General features: G+C 39.6%; 1 long non-coding RNA gene across 1 annotated transcript in view; it reads right to left on the bottom strand.

Annotated features, from left to right (window-relative positions):
• Positions 1–562: 562 nt before the first annotated feature.
• LOC135176475 (uncharacterized) overlaps positions 563–10,901 on the bottom strand; it is a 33,370-nt gene continuing 23,031 nt past the window's right edge. Inside the window, exons 2-4 of the long non-coding RNA XR_010302671.1 lie at positions 7,748–7,837; positions 1,546–1,937; positions 563–822 (exon numbers count right to left, since the gene is read on the bottom strand). This is a non-coding gene — a long non-coding RNA (uncharacterized LOC135176475). The remainder of the gene's footprint in view (positions 823–1,545; positions 1,938–7,747; positions 7,838–10,901) is intronic.

Raw genomic sequence — 10,901 nt, 5'->3', positions numbered from 1 at the left:
AGAATTTGGGCTGTTCAGACAAGAAGAGAAGGCTCTGGGGAGGCCCTGTAGCTACATGAACTATTTAGAAGGGCTTGTAGCAGTAGCACAAGGAGCAATGGTTTTAAACTGAAACAGGGTAGGTTTAGGTTAGACATAAGGCAGAAGTTCTTTACAGTGAGTAGCAAAATACTGAAATAGATTGCTCAGGGATGTGGTTGAGGCCCTGTCCCTGCAGACATTCAAGATCAATGCACCCCTGGGCAGCCTGACCTAGTTAGTTGGAGGTGTCCCTGCTGACTGGAGGGAGGTTGGACAAGATGACATTTGAGCATCCCCTCCAGCCCAGTGCAATCTGTGAATCTGTGAAAACAAAATTGAAACTGCTTAGACCTGGTATATTTTAATTATGAAATGTTTCTATCTGGATCAATAAATCCAGGAAAGAAGCTAATGTGAACATGGAAGATTCTATGTAGTATATTGTAAGAGCTAACAAGACCCAAAAAAAACCCAAAAAAAACAATAAAAAGCTTAAATATGGTACTTAAGTAGATAAAATTTCTGAATTTCTAAATGTCCCCTGAGGAAAAGCTTAGGGCAACACAGTTACCTAAGAAATCTTGTGACAGATCTTTTTATTGAAAGGAGATACAAACACCACATCTCCAGCTATGGCTTCACTTTCTGATTGTCCAGTTTCATCAGATGTTCCACAGGTCCAGTAGCTCTTAACTCATTAGTATCACTGATGTTTATTTGATGTCTGCAGTCATACCTTCACCTGTATCTTTTAGTACATGAGATCTCTTGTAATTGAAACCAGTCAGCTTCCCATGTGGGCTGAAAGAAATCAAGGCTGAGAGTTTTCAAAGCAGTCTAAGGGATGTAATTTCAATAACCAGTATGCATCTAAATCCCCTGGAGTGCTTTGAAGAATCTCAGCTCAAAATCCAAGCATGCTGAAGCTCAGGTGAATCTCTTAATTACACTGGGCTGTTTGCTTAAGAAAGGGGTATTTGGTTTATTACAAATAAATACCTCCTCAAGCGTCCCCTCCTGGGATTTCTCTTCATTTCAATTTCAGTTCTGGATCTTTCTATGAATCAGATATTCCAAAGTTTCTTGAACATTAAACTTGAAATAAGTTTAGATGGCAACTGTGATTACTAAAGCTGTGTGGGATTACTTCTAGTTCTAATATCATCCATTTTGTTTAGTTGTCCAAAATACAGTTTTGTAAGTTCAGACATTATCTTAGCTGTGATATTTTCTTCTGTTCAAGAAACGTAAGCAAATGTCACTATTTTCTCTCCGAAGTGAATGCAGCTGCCATGAGGATTACTATTAAGTACACTGCTATCTCTTCTGTAATCTGTACATTAAAGCAAAATCTAGGAAGCGTTACATAAAAATTTTCCAGCAGTGGCTGAACACATATTAGATGCTGTTAAATGTCAGTTGGTAATATAATGTGCATTCTGCTGCACAAGTGATCACCAGAGGCAATGCCTTTCACCATCAATCTAAAAATGGTTATGGTGATAAGATAAAGCTAATACTTACTCATGCAGGTCTGGAAACAGATCTCCCTTTACATGGCAAAACAAATGTTCTCAGAGCATGCATATTCAGCAAAGCAGAGAGGAATCTTTTTGCCAGTCCTTGCAATGAGCCTGAGTTTGTTCTCGTTAAGAAGTGACCCTACAACACCTGCCAGGGAAATCACGTTTGCTTTTAATTCAGTCGGGAATTAAGGATGTACTTGTCTTTCGGTATGTAGATTGGGTTTTTGCAGTATGTTCTGATTGCAGGCAGGGACTGGAATGGATTAGTTATCTAGGAACGATGGAAAATGAGATGTCCTTTAAAGTGTGAGTTAAGTACCACAGAGGTTAGAAGAGCATGTAGTTGTAACAGCTCACAGCTATTGCTTAGGATAACTCCACGGTGCTGTTCTATGGAGAGGAAAAAAAATGTTGACATTGTTATAGCTTATCTTGAAAGTATGAAAATGTTCAGCTTGTTGCTGTTATTACCATAACCATCACCATAGAGCTGAGTAGGCATAACTATTTTGTGCTAATGATGGTTCAAAAGGCAGACATGAATAAATCTTTAACCAAAGCACAAGAGTCTTAAGCAGAAGAAATGAGCCACAAAAAAATTTAAAGGCAGCGAAGCAGAAAGATGTGAAGTACAAGGATGACAAGACAACTCAGCACTATGAGGTGGTTGTTTCAAGACACCACCAGCATAATAACTTTCAAGTACCTTATTATTTTTTTAGGACAAGCAGCAAATTACTTTTCACCTACAGTACTTTATGGTAGAAATGGAGATGCATAAGCCTCTTCTCTAGAACTTATGGAAGTTTCTTGTCACCAGTGTTTAAGATTACTCTGAGGATAATCAAGGGGAAAAGATCCCATTTCATGAGAACAGATTAAAAGATTTAGATCTTTGTTTTACCTAATAAAATGTGAGGGATAGTATTGCTGTCTGTAAATATATAATAGGTAAACACTAGAAAACAGGGGAGAGTTTTACAACAGTAGACAGTGCTAGTATAGGAATAAATACCTGCAATGGTGGTGGGCAGTTGTTAGCCACAAGTGAAGAAAAGTTCTGGAATAACTTCCCAAAAGAGGGTTAGTTGGATTCTGAACTGATTATTTCTAAGATTGTATTCAGCCCATTTCACATAACATGACTTCTGTCACAATTTGATTGCCTGTATTTAATAGCCCAAAGAAAAATGCCTTCCTTTCAGTTTTTGTGGTTTCAGTATTGACCCATATTTTAGTTGGCTGAAACTAGATGAAGTCCCTACTCCCTTTTGTGTATTTACACAGTTTTATCATCATATCAACAGCAGGAAAACTATACTGTAATTAGACACAAGCAGGCATCAGTCCCTAAAAGCAGTGTGGCTCCATGGGATGTAAATATCTACTTACATGGATTAAAATGTCATGCAGGATTACAGATTACAGTCTCTGACATGTTTAAAGGGGAGAGGAGGGGGCAAAGGGGAGAGGGGGAAGCTTACAACATGTCCTGCACTTCCATGGCATTAGTGAGTTTAATGTTAGTCTTCCACAGACAGCAATTCATCATTTTTCCTTGTGAATGAATGGGTTGTATATGATTAATGAAGCTTACAGACGACCTGTGACGCATGTTACATAAGACAAGGTCTGCTACATTCTCACCGATTGGCAAAATCAATCATTTTACTTATGCTTCATTACTGCTAATGGCTTCATAGCCACTTTGAAAAACTTATAGACCAGCAAGGAATGACTTTGCAGCTTGATAGAAGGGTTTCATAATTTGAGAACAAATATTTAGCCTAGCATTCCAGGCTGTAGTGTTTATTCTTTAGTCCACTTATTTGTGTGTTTTCTCTGGCTGTGTGTTCACTTTACCTGAGGTTTTGCACTATCTCCTAACTTACTAGAAGCCTATAAACCACAAATAAGAATGGCATTTCAGGAACCACACTGCATACTTTTACCAAGAAGAAATTCATTTTAAACAGATGCTAAAAAAATATATAAATGCAGTTACCTAATTTGAATGTTTAGCTTTTTCTTCTCCTTAGCTATGTTACTTTCTGTCTGTATGAATAATAGTAGGCATTTTTGGAGAAGCATAACAATGAATTAGATTTTTTTCCCACGAATTTCCAGAATTATAAAAGTAATGTTGTGCCTTCTAACCAGTTGAATTATGGTTTTCACTAAAATTCATGATTATTCCACCAAAATGTTCACAATTGAGATAAATTCTATTTATTTTAAGTAGGCAAGATTATTCAGCCTAAAATAAAGCATTTTCATCTGGGAGGTTGTTGTGGAGTTTTTTAAGATCTATATTCTATTAATGCCCAGATAGAGACAGTAAATTTCAGGTTTAGGGTCTTCACTTACTGAGAATTCCTACTCATTTATACTGAAGCAGCTAGGAGTTTTTCTTAAGACTGTCAGAGGAAAAAGAAATGGTCTACTGGAAAAAAAATACAAGAAGTGAAAGGAGATACTTTGAAGAAAACATCAGATGATTCATTGGTGGTGTTCACTGGTTGATGTTCATTTCTGCAATGGAGGCTGGCTCCCTACATCACTCACTGACTTAAATGGTTTCATTAGCCTGACATTTATGACACTACAGCATTCAGAAGGCATGTTTTCATGCTGAACTCTCAACTCCACATAATCGCAGTGACCCAAATAGCATCAGAGCTGACAGCTTATTCCCCTTGTCTTGTGTGTTACAAGGCCTCTCTGAGTGGATTTTCAAGTCAATAAACCAAACTGTCTTTTACAATTACTTATTTTTCCTTGCTTTGCTACTGATCAACGTCTGAAATTGTTCCATATATTTCTCTACCAGTCTGATCCAATTTAAAGTAAAACCACTTTTTTGTTTGTTTGTTTAAACTGATTTATGTATTTGGGATGTCCACAAAAACATGGTAAATTTCTGTTTAGTGCAATTTCCCCCTTCTTATTCTCGGTGTATTAGATATTTTTTTGAGATGTTTCAGGACAGTTTTGTTTCAGACTAGGACCAAGAATGTTCGTTAAGTACAGAACGTGACCTTTATGTTTAACATTGAAAAGTGTGTCTTTGGAACCTCCTCAGCAGGTGCCCTCCCTGGAGATTTCATTAATCACTTTCTGCATAAATTTTGTTAACCACTTTTTCATTTCATATTATCCTTTTCATATTGAAATTCAGAAAACAGAGTTTTGTCTCAGAGAGGGCATGGTTTATCTTGAGCAGTAAACTGAACACAGAGTGAACCCTTTCTCCCTCTGAGCTTTGCATTTACAGCACACAGATCATGGAATTATTGACTAAGTGTGGTAAGCCACAAAGAATGGATCAAAAAAAACCACGGAAAACCTTAGCTTTTAAGTTTGTTACCTCGGTGTTTTTCTCTTCATCTATATCTCTTTGTCCAGATCCTATTACCTGATTCTGTCTGTGACATGTGGTATAATGCTCTATCAGTCACAGAAAGCATCTCCACATCAGCTGTCCAGCTGAATGTACTGCATTTGGACATAGCTGAATGTAATAAAGAGGAAGAATAAGAATAAAAAGGTAAAAGTTACATAACAGATGAAGAACCACACCTTGAATAATTTCTGAAATTATACTATTACAATATTTCAAAGGAATCTGTGCCATAATGGGCAGGTAGCAGTTTCTGACCCCCAGCCTGACCTATACAGTTTGTTAGTTCTATGCTATGCTTTGCTGCCAGTTTTAAAAATCTCAGCGAGAAACTTCCATGAAAATTCTCACTGCTAGCAAGTGAGAGGTTGGAGGTTGTCCTGGTTTAGATGGCCAGCTCAGCCCTAACCCTTGGCAGGAGTGTTGACAGCAAACAGGCTTCCAGAGGCCACGTGTGTCTCCTGATCTCTGATAAACAGCCTGCACACAGCTCCTGGAGCCATTTCCAACAGCGTTTGCACTAATATGTACGTAAAACTTGTAACAACCAAGACAGGGGATGTTAAGTGCTCACACCAGTCTCTTGAGAAGAAAACAACAAAAAAAAAAAGGGGGGGGGAGAAAAAAAAAAGGAGTGGGTTGTCAAGAAAGAAATAGGTAGAGCACTCATCAGAGTTAAGAATTTGCTGATTAGTCTTGTAACTTATCCACAACCATTTCTGTTTTACCGTAGAAGTGTCTGATGGAAAATAAACTTAGATGTTATTTGCTGTTGGAGCCAAAGGACAACGCAGCATAAAACAAATGGTTTCTGTTGACACAGCACAGCCCTGTTACCTGGAGGATCCTATTAGGTACAGCTGAGTTTTCTCAACGTGCAGAGATCTTTTCATGCTTGAGAACTATGACAGTTTTTAAGACAAAAATCAATCTCCATTAATCAACAATACAATCAAATATGGAAATGGGTAGAATTAGTTATATGTAAATGGCAACTTAATGATAGCATCAACACAGATTTGCAAAGTATCAGGCTCTTGCAATCCCCTGTAAAGTGCCATTTGAAATGGCTACATGTTGCAAGGGCAAAATAGTCATTTCACAGTTACTGAGGACGATGCCTTTCAAGCAGCAGAGTGAGTGTTCCTCTAGAATTACATTGAAACAAATCAAATCTCATATAGGAGAAAAGTCAAGATAGCCCTACAGTGAAAAAACTTCTTGTGGAAGTTACAAGTTGTAGTTTAAATGTGGTATGATTGTATGTAGTTTTGTTTGAGAGCTTAATCTTTGGTGTCCTGTGAATACATGAGTGTCTCAGCTCTCATTTTAACAGTAGTGCCTTACATAATCTGAAGGGACTGCAGTTAAAAACTGTGAACCCTGAAAGCGCCGAAATAAGATTGTGTAGAGCATCATAAAACGGTGAAACACATAATAAAAGCAGTCTAAGATTTAACATCTTTGTATCAACTCATAATTTGGTTCATTCTGATTGCTTGAGGTCTCAATAGACTGAGTGAATCAATAACATAAGGGCTGACACTGAAATGGTGTTCAGCCTGTGATAGTTTTTACCATTAATCAACGTGGAATAGGCTTCTTCTCCTGAGATAAAATTAAATAACTCTTAAAAGATATTTGTCCTACTTGTTCTGGAGGGCTGGCATGGTACTATGAGAAACTTGCTTCTACATTTCAAACATCTGCCTTCTTATTTTTTATGGGAACGACAACACAGCTATGGTAACACAAAAATGCCACTTCCTTAGAGATAGAAAGAATTGACAAAATGTAAATTGTCAGGAAAGATGCCATTTCGAGCAATTATCCCTCACTGGGGAGCTTTGCAGACCCTTTTTTCACCTGACAGTTAAGTTACAAGGCCAATTTGGTTGTGAGGACAGAAATGCAGCTTTCCGCCTGAGTATCCAAGGTGCTGCCATTTCTCTAATGAGGCATTAGCTGATGTTTCTTTTTCTCAGTTTTGGTTTGGTTTTTGTTCTTTTCACATCAGTGTCTTAGCAGCAAAAGGTAGCATAATGCACTTGTAGGAAATTACAATATTTTATGACTCACTAAGTGAGAATGGCAGAGATTGAGGTTTATTAACTGAGACAGCAACTGCCTTTGACAGTAAATATTTATGACTATAAGGGATTCAAACAAGCTCAAGGAAAAAAGCTTCAAATAACTTTCTGTCCATTTCTTGTAAGCAGAGATACCAGCCTGGCTTTAGACTGTGTGTCCTTCCTGAATGCATGCATGGAGGTAAATAATCATGCAGTACAAGTATATTAGGGTGTCCCAAGGCTAACTGGACACAGACAAAGCCATGGTTTGGTTTCACATCCATGGTGATTTGCAGAGCAGAGCAGAGCTAAGAAGAAAAACTTCAACTTGCATACAACTTTCTCCAGGCACTCTTTAAGGTTTATTGCACAAATAAATAATTCCTAAGTGCTCATTTGACTGGCTATTGTAAGTTAAGACCACAGAACTTCTTTCAAAGAAGAGATTTGATGAACATGCTTTAAATAGCCATTTAGAAGTAGTTTTTACTACTTAAGTGATCCATTTTGCTTAGGAGAAAAACACCTATTGTGGATGCAATGTAGGTACAGTCAAACTGACTTCCTGGCAGATCTACTTTGGAAAGATGTTGTTAAGGATACTATTTGGAAGTCTATATAACAAAACAGTTTTACATGAAATGGAAATTTTATTTTATTCTTGGAGTTGCATCCATGAACTAAAATCAAAACACAAAAAGCCAGAAATTATGTGCATGGGTACTCACCAGGGGGTTGCTGCACTTGCTCTTTTTTAGGTATTCTCAAGTCAGAGGAAATTATTTCTTTTTTGGTGATAACTCCTTTAATGGTCATGTCTGTGAGAAAGCCAGATGGGTTATTTGAATCAGAGCTGTGCTTGTTTGAGGCTAATTGGAATATTTTACTGAGAGAAATTAAATCCTTGGAGGGAGACAACAATATCCTATATCACTCATTCTTCTGCTGAGAAACTCAACTAGTCAAAATATGGATAAGACACTCACTTCTCACAGACTTCTCAGCTCTCAGTTTTGTTCCTTCTTTCTGGCAGTCTGTGTGGCTGTATCTGCCTTAACTCTTCAATCTAATCTAACCCTTTCTCCTTCTAACCTCCTTGTCGTCTCTTTGACAACTCACCTCAGATCTCTCCAGATTTATCACGTGACATATACAGTGACTGATCTGGTTATTTCTGAAGGGAGGGAAAGATGGAGGGGAGAGGAGGTTTGGGTTGGGAGCCTTCTAGGGACTCTGATTTTCTGGGAGGGGTATTGTGTTTCTGTATTGCTTTTAGCTTGTATATAAATGTGTATATATATGTTTGTAAACTGTCTTAAACTGTAAATATAGCTTCATTCCTTAACATCCAGCCAGCAGAGTCTAGTCTGGGTGATTTCATTGTGTGGAAGGGGGCAGGTAACTCCCAAACCATCACAAAAGCAATGACAAAGGGGACAAGATGGATGCTGAAATGGCTACAGATGCAAAGAAAATAGATTTTTGCATGCAAAGCAGTAATCGGCCACAACAACCCCATGCAGAGATACAGGCTGGGGTCGGAGTGGCTGGAGAGCAGCCAAACAGAGGGATCTGGGGATGCTGATTGATACCCGCCTGAACATGAGCCAGCAGCGTGCCCAGGTGGCCAAGAGAGCCAGTGGCATCCTGGCCTGCATCAGGAATGGTGTGGTCAGCAGGAGCGGGGAGGTCATTCTGCCCCTGTACTCTGCACTGGTTAGACCACACCTTGAGTACTGTGTTCAGTTCTGGGCCCCCCAGTTTAGGAAGGACATTGAAATGCTTGAGCGTGTCCAGAGAAGGGCAACGAGGCTGGTGAGAGGCCTTGAGCACAGCCCTACGAGGAGAGGCTGAGGGAGCTGGGATTGTTTAGCCTGGAGAAGAGGAGGCTCAGGGGTGACCTTATTGCTCTCTACAACTACCTGAAGGGTGGTTGTGGCCAGGGGAGGTTGCTCTCTTCTCTCAGGTGGCCAGCACCAGAACGAGAGGACACAGCCTCAGGCTGTGCCAGGGCAAATTTAGGCTTGAGGTGAGGAGAAAGTTCTTCACTGAGAGAGTCATTGGACACTGGAATGGGCTGCCTGGGGAGGTGGTGGAGTCGCCGTCCCTGGGGCACTTCAAGGCAAGGTTGGACGTGGCACTTGGTGCCATGGTCTAGCCTTGAGCTCTGTGGTAAAGGGTTGGACTTGATGATCTGTGAGGTCTCTTCCAACCCTGATGATACTGTACTGTGAGATACAGTGCCTATAAAAATGGGCCACAAAAAAGGGATCTCATTAACATCTTTTCTAAGTGTTAAAAACAGGCCACATGTTAAGCAAGTGATTGTGCGCAGAATCTCGTTACCAGATGTCAGAGGGGAAGAGGTGGGAAAATGTGAGGTTTAATCTTCAGCTTTGTTTTATGCGGGGTTCAATGGTATAGACAGATCTCTTTTTGTCTGCAGAGTCTGATCGCTCTGCCTTCACATCTGAAACTTCCAAATACCTCCTTAAATAATATTGTTCTCCATTGCCTTTTAAAGTTGATTGCTGACATACGAGTCTGAGCTTACGTTCTGACTCAACATCAGAGCAGATGATACAGCAGCAATTTCTTTAGCTTTTTATTCACTCAAACCCACTGAAACTGGAAGAAGAGGAGAGGCTAAGAGTAGAGGATTCAAAAACTTCTGGCTAATATACAATTTTAAAACACAAAGACAAACTTTAGGTAAGCAAGATTCTAATGGACTCTTTTTCTGCTAGACTGTAACTACATTTCTGGAGGATTTTGTTGGTTTGGGTTTTGTTGTTTTGTTTGCTTGAAATTAAGTTGTCCAAAATACCTTTAGTTGCCTGAATTATGTTGCCTACGTGAATTAGGTACTTTTGGAACTTAGCCTACTGAGTGTTTGGCCTCTCTAACTTGCAAGCATCACAAGCCAGACCAGAAGTTCAGATAATGAATAAGGATGAAACTAAGGAGCATGTACATTTATACGTGTCTTGAATTTACTAACATATTTTTGTAGCTGGTGGACCTAGTGAAGCCCATTTTCTTCAAGACTTTCTACCCTTCAGTCTTACACTTCCTGACCCTTCCAATAATTCCAGTTTGCCTTCTTATTTCTCATATGGCACCAACTCTTTAAATTGCCACCAGTGCCGTCAGCGGGCAGCTGGTGCGAGTGAGATCGGGGTGCTGACCAGTGGACTCAGCAGCTTAGCAATGCAGTACAACTTTTTTAGGGCAGTGCAGCTTATATAGTACTCAGAAAAAGGCATGCACAATCAGCCTGGGGCTGGCACAAGTGGACAGTACAGATTGGCTCAGATTTATGTGTAAGGTGCAGATAGGTTGCCCTGGGCCGGCTCAGCCTCCTGCAGGTGTGTGGGGGTTGCTCACTGTTTACAACTTAGCTTCCTTGAGCAAGCAGTGGCTCAAGGACACCTCCCAGCACAAGTTCTCATGTTTACCAGCTCATGTCCTGCTGCGGGAGAATTCTCCCACACACCATCTCTCAGTAAGTATCCTAGGTCTCACCTTCCTTGACTCCCATCTCCAAGAGAAGCATTCTATGCTAGAGCAGATTCTGAGTGATCAGCCACTTTCTTGGCTCACCAATATGTGCCAAAGCAGAATAGGCTGAGCCTTGTGTGTGCTTTTCTTATATGAAGGTACTAACCCAAGTGTCCTTCTAATAGAGACTCTATCCAGTTCTCATAAAACCTGCAGAACTGTTATGTGTCTGAACATTTTCTCCTTATCTTAAATTTGTTTGAAATCAATCAACACATTGCAAAGTTGTTAAGGAAAACAGTCAGGAGGAACACATATTATATGCATCATCACACCCAGAAACAAATATAAAACAGAAAAAGTATCCAGATTTCTCCTCCT

The sequence above is a fragment of the Pogoniulus pusillus genome, chromosome 6 (genome assembly GCF_015220805.1).
Source record: "Pogoniulus pusillus isolate bPogPus1 chromosome 6, bPogPus1.pri, whole genome shotgun sequence".
Lineage (NCBI taxonomy): Eukaryota > Metazoa > Chordata > Aves > Piciformes > Lybiidae > Pogoniulus > Pogoniulus pusillus.
The sequence above is the reverse complement of the archived record's forward strand: the minus strand, read 5'-3'. Positions and strand labels throughout refer to the sequence as shown.